Source organism: Mastomys coucha, unplaced genomic scaffold (assembly GCF_008632895.1).
Source record: "Mastomys coucha isolate ucsf_1 unplaced genomic scaffold, UCSF_Mcou_1 pScaffold15, whole genome shotgun sequence".
NCBI lineage: Eukaryota > Metazoa > Chordata > Mammalia > Rodentia > Muridae > Mastomys > Mastomys coucha.
The window spans coordinates 97,189,641-97,199,168 of record NW_022196897.1 but is presented as its reverse complement, the minus strand read 5'-3'; the positions used below and the strand labels follow the sequence as shown (position 1 = coordinate 97,199,168).

Below are 9,528 nucleotides of genomic sequence, written 5' to 3'. Positions count from 1 at the left end.
AATGAAGGTAGCAATGAAGAGAGTATGCAGACAAGTCATTAGGTATAGGAAACCTTCCTAAATAGATGGACTGTCTTCAGTAATGTAGAATTTTACTGTTCAGCAACTTCAGAAAAATCTTTGCATATATGTATACACATAAATATTTCACATATAAATTATATAGACATGTTTTTTATCTACTCAGGCAGGATCATTCTCTCCTGAAAACAGAGAACTATGTGTATTCATAAAGCAAAGATTATAATAATCTTTAACCTGCATTCCTAAGGAATGATGTTTATTTAAGTAACTTAAGTAATATTAAGCTTTCTAAATCAAGGAAACTTTCTCTTTTCTTTTCCATTTTTTATAATTTGAGAATTTCATACATTAATATTGTATTCAAATAACTTCTACTCTTTGTCTCCCCACTCCAAGTCATCCCTGGCCTCTTTCATCCCTTTTGTTATTCATGATTTCCTTAATTATAATTGTTACATTCATATACGTGATCACACATATGTATAATATATACATATATGTTTTACGTATATTTCTATATATATCAGTATAAATCATGATGAATACATTTAATGCTGCTAATATGTATATTTGTTTAGGAATAATAGGACAATCTTAGGTTTGGGTAACCTTTCAAACCATAAGCTGTCTCATAGGCAGGAATTTCTGGATGTATTTTGGTACATTTATAAAGGCTTATTCAACTGAACCATTTGTCTGTCACCTGTAGTTTGTGCAAAATACATTTTTGGAGTTTTTTTAGTTGTAGAATGGAGTCCAAATCAAGAGAATATACACAGGAGTATAATGGATGAATATTTTTTATAGAAGATCTGAAAACAATTTTGAAATACTAACAGGGAACTAAGAAAACATGATCTTTCTGTTCAATTAGCATGATTCTATTAAAATACATTTAAATTTTATTTCTTTTTTTGTATTTTTATTGATTAAGTTATTTATTTACTTCACATCCAGATTACAGATTCTTCTCCTCTCCCTGCACCCACCCCTCCCTCTGCTTACCCCTCTCCTCCAACCCTTCTTCTCCATTTTTCTTCAGAAAAGGGAGGCCTCTGGTGGATAGAAACCAGCCTTGGCAGATCAAGTTGTAGTAAGACTAGGTGTATCTTCTTCCATTGAGGCTAGCCAAGGCAGCCCAAATAGGGGAATGGGATCCAAAGGTAGGCAACGTAGTTAGAGACATGCCCTGTCCCACTTTACAGTCCCACATGAAGTTCTATCTGGACAACTATTATGTACATTCAGAGGGTCAGGTTAGTCACATGCAGGCTCTCTGGTTGCCAGCTCAGTCTCTAATATCCCCAATAGTCCTAGGGTAGTTGATTCTGTAGTGTTTCTTTTGGTATCCTTGACCCCTCTGGCTCTTCTGTCCTTCCTTTCTTCCACAGGATTCTCCAAGCTCCACTTAATGTTTTGTTGTGGGTCTCTGTATCTGTTTCCATCCATTGTTGGGTGAAGCCTCTGTGATAACAAATTTGCTAGGCTTTCATCTGCAAGCATAGCAGAATATCATTAATAGTGTCAGGTTTGTGTTTTCTCTCATGGCATGGGTCTCAAGTTGGGCCAGCAATTCCTTGGCCCTTTCCTCAAATTTAGCTCCATCCTTTTAGTCCTGCACATCTTGTAGGCAGGACAAATTATGGGTCTAAGTTTTTGTGGCTGGGTTGGTGTCCTAATCCCTCCATTGGAAATCTTGCCTCATTACTGGTGATGGCTGATTCAGGCTCCATATCCCCTTTTGCTCAGAGTCTCAGGTAGGGTGGCCCTCATAGATTCCTGAGAAGTTCCATAATCCTAGTTTTCCAGCTCACCCACTGAAATGCTATCCCAACCCCAAATCTAGTTGTCTATGCCATTAGTCTCTTCCTCTATCCTCCCCCTACCTGATCTCTCCTGTTTCCATCCCCATTCCTTCCCTAACTAAGTTCCCTCCTTCCATCATCCACTGATGTCTAATCTATTTCTCCTTATCAGTGGAATTCAAGTATCCTCCATTTGGGCCCTCATTTTATTTATTTCTTCTTCTTTTCTTGTTTTGTTTGTGATTTTTTTAATTAATTAATTTTTTATTGATGGGAACATGCAGAGATCCACCACCAAACATCAGGCAGAGCTTGGGGAACTCTGTGGAAGAGGGTGGGGAAGGATTTAAGGAGGTCAAACATCAAGGACACAACATGAAAACCTATAGAACCAACCAACCTGGGCCAATAGGGGCCTATAGAGACTGAATAACCAACCAGAGAGCATGCATGGGACTGACTTACAAGTTCTGCATGTATGTAACAGTTGTGCATCTTGGTCTTCATGTGAGACCCCAACAACAGGAGCAAGGGCTGTCTCTGACTCTGTTGTCTGCCTTTGGATCAGTTTCCTGGAACAGGGCTGCCTTGTCTAGCCTCAACTGGAGAAGATGCACCTAGTCCTACTGCAACTTGCTATGCCAAGGCTGGTTGATATCCTTTGGAGGCCTCTGCTTTTCTGAGGACAAAAAAAGGATGGGTGGATGGGTGGGGTGTGAGGTAAGGTGAAGTGAGAGGGAGGGGCTGGAAGGAGAGGAGGGAAGGGAAGCTGTGGTTGAGAAGGAGAATTTGAAGCAAAGCTTGTGCTCTCACTGTGAGTTTGTGTATAGTAGGTACTAAGGTGCTTCAAGAGCTGCTACCAGTACTCTGGATTATGCTCATGATATGGGAGTAAAACTCTCCCTAATTTTTAAAATTATCTTTAATCATTTTTACAGTCCAGTCATTATCCCCCTCTAGGTCTGCCCTCTGATAGTTCCTCATCCCATTTCTCCTTCCTGTCTCCAAGAGGACGTCCCCTCTCCACCTTGCCAGGCCTTTGTATTCCCTGGTGCCTCAAGTCTCTTGTGGGTTAAGTGCTTCTTCTCTCACTGAGGCCAGACCAGGCAGTCCTCTGCTGTATATATGTTGGGGTTACAATGCTTTTGGGGGGCACTCCACTTGGGATAACAGGATCCCCTCCAATGTGGAAGCTACAGAAGCAGCTGTGCTACTCTCCTGCTAATGGCCTTCTGTGACTCACCTTGACTGTCGTTATAGATTTTACCTGTGCTTGGACAAGTCTCTATTTTTTCTCTTAGACCTGCTGCCCATAGTATTATAAGAACTCCCTATTCCAGTCAGCTCTGATTCTTTTATCACCTCTTATTGGTTCTCATAAACCTGCCTAAATTGAATATTCTTTTATGAATTCTTTTCCATTACCTGAATTTGATATATCTTTTTTTTTTTGGTTCAACAATACTATATATTTTTGCATAGTGCTTTTGTTGCATGTCTCATATTCTGCTATACATGGCAATAAATATTTGTTGCTTTGGTCTGTAAAAAAAGTCTCTGAGGAAGATTGTTTAAAGGAACAAACAATAAACAGAGAAAACCATCTTGTGATGAGCTCCAGATAATGGTGAGAAAAGCCTGAGAAGCTTGTCTTTAGATTAAGTAGTCCAAACTGCCACTGTGTAAGCTGTCACTTAAATATAGCAAGTATCAAGAATCAGATAATATTCTAGAGTCCTGTGCTGAGTCTGCATGCCAGTTTTCTAAGGAGAATGTGAAAGGGTCCAGCAACTCATATATAGAAGATCCAGAGAAAAAGAGAGGGAGGAAGAGTGAGGAGTGAGAAGCATCAAGAGAAAGAAACACAAATGTACAGAGGGCCCTCATCCCTCAACATGCAGGGAGGGAGGCAAGAGGGGCATGGGCTGCCAGAGTGGAGAAGGTCACATTCATTTAACAATGGAGTAATAATAAAAAAAAATAGTTGTTGTTTTCAATTGTAACTTGTGGTAAAACATAGAAAAATGTACTAAACAAGCTCAGTATAAAATAGAGTAAAATTTTCAAATAAGGCCAAGGAGAGAGCAAAGTGCTGCACAGGGGAAGCGGGGAGAAGACGGCATAGAGAATTTCTGGTCACCATACAGAAAGTAGAAAATGTCCCTGTTGTGGAACTTAAGTCCAAAAGGTGAGGTACTGTGTCACCGCACCATCTCACCTCAGGAGCTCTGCGAGGGGTTAGGGGGAGAGATACTACAAACAACAAGAAAGAGCAGTTTAAAAACCTTGTTTATCATTCTAAGCTCCACCTGTTCTTCAGCTGACAATGTCATTTACCTTGATAACCTTTACTCCCAAATCAGATTCATCTAGGTCTCAAAATACTCTTAGGAAATCTACAAACCCTCGATACACAGGGCTTGCTGGGATCTCTAAATGCTGGAACTTGAAAGATGAAAATAAACCTATTGACTAAATGGTGAACACATTCAGTCTTTCTTTTTTCTTTTAAAAGCATTTCCCTGTGAAATATATATTTCACATTATGTGTGAGTATATATACATATATATGTATATGTATGTATACACACATACAGGTATATACATATATAACATTCTTTGTGGTTAGAAACATATTTAAACTAACTAGCCACAGACCATCTAGACCTGTATTCATCCAAGTCTGGTATGTGATGCTAATTGTCTAGGTCCTTGGTCAGAAGCAGGCAGCCGTGAAGCTGAGGCCTGGCTGCTGCATTCAATACTTCTGGGTGGGTCCTTGCACAGTAGGTGCGTGCTTGCACATGCATCCCCTGATTGTAAGGAAAGGACTGCTTGAGACGTTAGGGTCTGCCGGGGCTTGTGCAGCATGCTTAGAATGGGATGACTCTACCAGTGAGGAAATAGCTTTGAGGAGAAGCAGTTGGTTTCATGGAGGGCACATAAATAGGAAGGTTCTGGAGCAGGGGCCTTGAGCTTGTGCCGCAGAGTATAGTTTATAGTTCCTTCCATTCCTGGCTCTGCATCGTGGGGATTGTGCGCATGCCTACGTGCTGGTGGTTTTTTTATCCCTATCTGCTGCCCATGCCCTTTCCTACTTCTCTTTAAGGCCTAGCAACAAGATTCTTCCTGAGTTTTCCTTGGACTCCAAATGAGGGACTCAGCGAGGCTGGAGCCCTCTGAAAACAGAGGAACTGAAGTGAAAAGCAGTTTCTCTCTTCAGGAGGGATGTCCCTTACTTCTTTCACAGCAACAACGTTTCTTTGCAAAAACAGTATCCGAGCAGATGTGCTCATGAATGCATCTTGCCTGGTCTGGTCCAGGATCAAGGGTTGTACAAGAACAGGGGGTTAGAAGCAACTGTTTCCAAGGTCTCTCGCTATGATGGCAAAAGTTAGTCCCCTACATGCTCGCTCATTGTCTCCTCTCTGAGAGAGTCCCCACAAGACCTTCCGGTGGAGTATCTCCCAGACCATTTGCTTCCGGAAATATGGCATGTGTTGCTGGGTGAAGTTGATCGGTCTGTCTTTGGTAAAGCAGTCGGCATATTTGCAAGCAGATTTCCCACAGTCACTTCCGTTCATCTGCTGTGAGATTTCCTGGCTTTTCTTGCTGAAGAGCTTCCAGCCATTGGTATCAAACTCTTTCCCTTTCTTGTCAAAACTTTCTTGTTTTAGGTATTGCAAGAGGATCCTGAAGGCCTCATTGTTTATTCCACCCATAGGATTATAGTAGGTGGTACTCTTCTTTCTAAAGTCCACTACAGCTGGACACCAGTGCACACCCACGTGAATGGGCACCAGAAGAATGCCAGCAGATAATACATCCACTTTCTCTGTCCAACGTTTCATTGCCTGATAAGAACCAGTTGTTTTTAGTTTAGTGAAGAAAAAGGTATTACATGCATGTACACGTGGAAATCCCTTCTCTTTATTGCACTCCATTAGCAAATTCATGTAGAAATTGGTGATCTCATCATTGAGCCAGTTGAGAAAGTTTGGAGTCTGAATGTTTTTGCGTGTAATAGTCAAGCAGAATGCCCTACTGAAGACTTCATCCTGGTTACCATTGCAAAATACATTCCTTATTTCTTTTTCCATTTCTTCTGTAATTTTAGGAAATTCGTCTTCACTATCAGTTAATTAGTGGCTTCCCCCCTCCCCCGCCCCCGAGTTCTTGGGCATCTGTGACAGGAATCTCCTTTTTAAGAGGTACACAAAGGTGAAGCTCTACAGAATCAAGTACTGGATTTTTCTGCTCCTGTGACCTCTGGTTTTGAAGCTGTAGCGCCAATGCTTTCTGTTCTTCAATGTGGGGCAATGTTTCCCGAGCTCGAGAATCATAAATGCTAGTTAATTCTTTCATCAATAGCTCTGCCTGGAAGAAAGTAGGACTGGAAGCTGGAGTCTGAGATTCTTTTACTTTGAGTAAAATTACAGGGGCTGGGGAGATGGCTCAGCGGTTAAGAGCACTAGCTGCTCTTCCACAGGTCCTGAGTTCAATTCCAAACAACCACATGGTGGCTCACAACCATCTGTAATGGGATCTGATGCCCTCTTCTGGTGTGCCTGAAGATATCAACAATGTACTCATGTACATAAAATAAATAAATCTTTAAAAAAGATTCACAGACTCTGACCCTTTGGATTGGGTCTTTGATGCTGGTAAGCTATCTGGCTAATGAGGTGCCGAGAGGTGATGGTGTAGATGAGAGTCTTTGGATCCAAAGGCAATATCCGGGGTACCAGATGTCAGGGACTGTGCACTGTGGGACAACTGCTCCTGTGCAGTTAAAATGCTGGCAGATCCAGAGGATAACATATCAGAACCAATGGCATGAGATGCACAGGAGTTTCCGTTTCTCAACAGCGAGTCTTTCAAAGAGTTCTTATTGGAACTAAGACACCAGAAACAGGTGTAATGGAAAATGTGTGGTGGGCGTGGCTACAGAGAACTGTTTCCCTGTGACCATCTGCAGCAGCTGTCTGTAGATCTCCCTTTCTTCTTCTTGAACTGTCTGAGTGACAATCTGGATTATAGGCTGCACTTCTTGTAGAACACGTGAAAGCTTGGTCTAAAGTGCCAAGATAGGTTCAGAGATCAGTCCATTATCATCCAGGTGGGTGCATGGCAGCATCTAGGCAGGCATGGTACAGGCAGAGCTGAGAGTTCTACATCTTCTTGATCTATCTTGTTTCCTGGACCTTAATTCATTCCTTTTCACAGGAACAAATTACATTCATGTGTAGAGTCACATTCATTTATAAAGACATATAATGTAAATGCAAAACACAAGAAAGATCAGAAAGACCACACATTACATGAGGGTTACCCCAAGAAGAGTGGCTCGGAACTTGATAAAGTCTTAAAAGATCAACGTTCTTTGATTTGACTTGCAGGAATCTTGCGTTTAGGATGAGAATGGACCCATGCACACTCAATGTAATTAGAAATGTTTAAAAACAACCCTAAAAAATCAATTATTTTTTAACTGAAAATAAGCTACAGAGTTGCCAACTCTTACAATTGCATCATACATTTAAATATTATACTTACAATATCTTAGAAAGCTTATATATTATGAATTTAGTCTTTTACAGTTTCTGATGTTTGACATAATGTTTAAATACACATCATCCACACTGAACACTTCTTATACCACATAAGACTTTTGAAATTGAGATTTTTACTTCTTTTTCTGGTTTTTCTTTTTATTGGTTATTTTATTTATTTACATTTCAAATGTTACCCCCTTCCCAGTTTCCGCTATGCAAAATCCTTATCCCCTTGCTCCTCCTCTGCTTTTATGAGAGAGCTCCCCCACCCAACCACCCACCCACCCACCCACCCACTCCAGCTTCACTGCCCTGGCATTCTCCTACACTGGGGCATCAAGTCTCCACAGGACTAAGGGCCTCTCCTCCAACTGACGCCAGATGAGGCAGTCCTCTGCTACATAAACAGCTGGAGCCATGGGTTCCTCTATGTGTACTCTTTGGTTGGTGGTTTAGTCACTGGGAGCTCTGGGGGTGGTGTCTGGTTGGTTGATATTGTTTGTTCTTCCTATGGGGTTGCAAGCTCCTTCAGCTCCTTCAGTCCTTCCAAAATTCTTCTATTGGTATCTGCATGCTTAGTCCAATAGTTGGCTGTGAGTCTCCTTATCTGTATAGGGCAGGCTCTGGTAGAACCTCTCATGGGACACCTATACCAGGCTCCTGTTAGCAAGTGCTTCTTGGCATCAGCAATAGCGTCTGGGTTTGGTGTCTGCAGATGGGATGGATCTCTATGTGAGGCAGTCTCTGCATGACCTTTCCTTCAGTTTCTGCTCAAATCTTTGTTTCTGCATTTCCTCTAGACAGGAACAACTCTGTGTTGATATTTTTGAGATGGGTGGGTGACCCCATCCCTCAACTGAGGGCTGTGCCTATCTACTGGAGGTGGTCTCTACGGGTTCTATCTTCCCTTTGTTGGGTATTTTTGCTAATATTATCCTATTGGATCCTGGGAACCTCTTACTTTCCTGGCATCTGGGACTTTCTACTGGCTACACCCAGTTCCCCATCCCCCACTGTTACACACCTCCATTCAATTTCCTGACCCTCATCTCCTCCCACACCTCATCATGCCGCCCCATTTCCCCTTGTACTCCCTCTTCCTTCCAGGTCCCTCCCTCTGCCTCCCCTGGTTATTTTGTTCCCTCTTCTAAGTAGGACTGAAGCATCCAAACTTTAGTCTTCCTTCTCCTTTAGCTTCATATGGTCTGTGAGTAGTATTGTGAGCATTCCGAGTTTTTTTCCTAATATCCACTTATCAGTGAGTCTTTTATGACTGGGTTATGTCACTCAGGATAATATTTTCTAGTTCTATCCATTTGACTATAAATTTCATGAAGTCATTGTTTTTAGTAGCTGAGTAGTACTCCATTGTGTAAATGTACCACATTTTCTGTATCCATTCCTCTGTTGAGGGACATCTGGGTTGTTTCCAGCTTCTGACTATTGTAAATAAGGCTGCTATGAACATGGTGGAGCATGTGTCCTTGTTATATGTTAGAACATATTTTGGGTTCATACCCAGGAGTGGTATAGTTGGGTCCTCAGGTAGTATATGTCCAGTTACCTGAAGAACCACCAGACTGATTTCCAGAGTGGTTGTCCCAGCTTACAATCCCACCAGTGTTCCTCTTTCTCCATATCCTCGCCAGCATCTGCAGTCACCTGAAGTTTTGATCTTAGCCATTCTGACTGGTGTGAGGTGGAATCTTGGGGTCATTTTGATTTGCATTTTCCTGATGACAAAGGATGCTGAACATTTCTTTAGGTGCTTCTTGGCCATTCAAGATTCCTCAGTTGAGAATTCTTTGTTTAGCTCTGTACTCCATTTTTAATAGGGTTATTTGGTTCTCTAGAGTCTAACTTTTTGAGTTCTTTGTATATATTGGATATTAGACCTCTACTTTCTAAACCTACACAAACAATGCCACTAAATGGGGACTAAATATTCAAACATTTAAGCATATGGGGGATATTCTTATTCAGAGGGCCACAGACTATTTTCTACTACAAAGATACATATATATTCATGTTTATTGCTGTTTTTTTTGTTTTTATTTTTTTGTTTTGTTTTGTTTTTCCAGACAGGGTTTCTCTGTATAACCCTGACTGCCCTGGAACTCACTCTGATGACCAGGCTGGCCTCC

General features: G+C 41.6%; 1 pseudogene; it reads right to left on the bottom strand.

The window, feature by feature from the left end:
* Positions 1–5,179: 5,179 nt before the first annotated feature.
* On the bottom strand, positions 5,180–8,463 carry LOC116091767 (annotated as a pseudogene).
* Between the last annotated feature and the right edge of the window lie 1,065 nt (positions 8,464–9,528).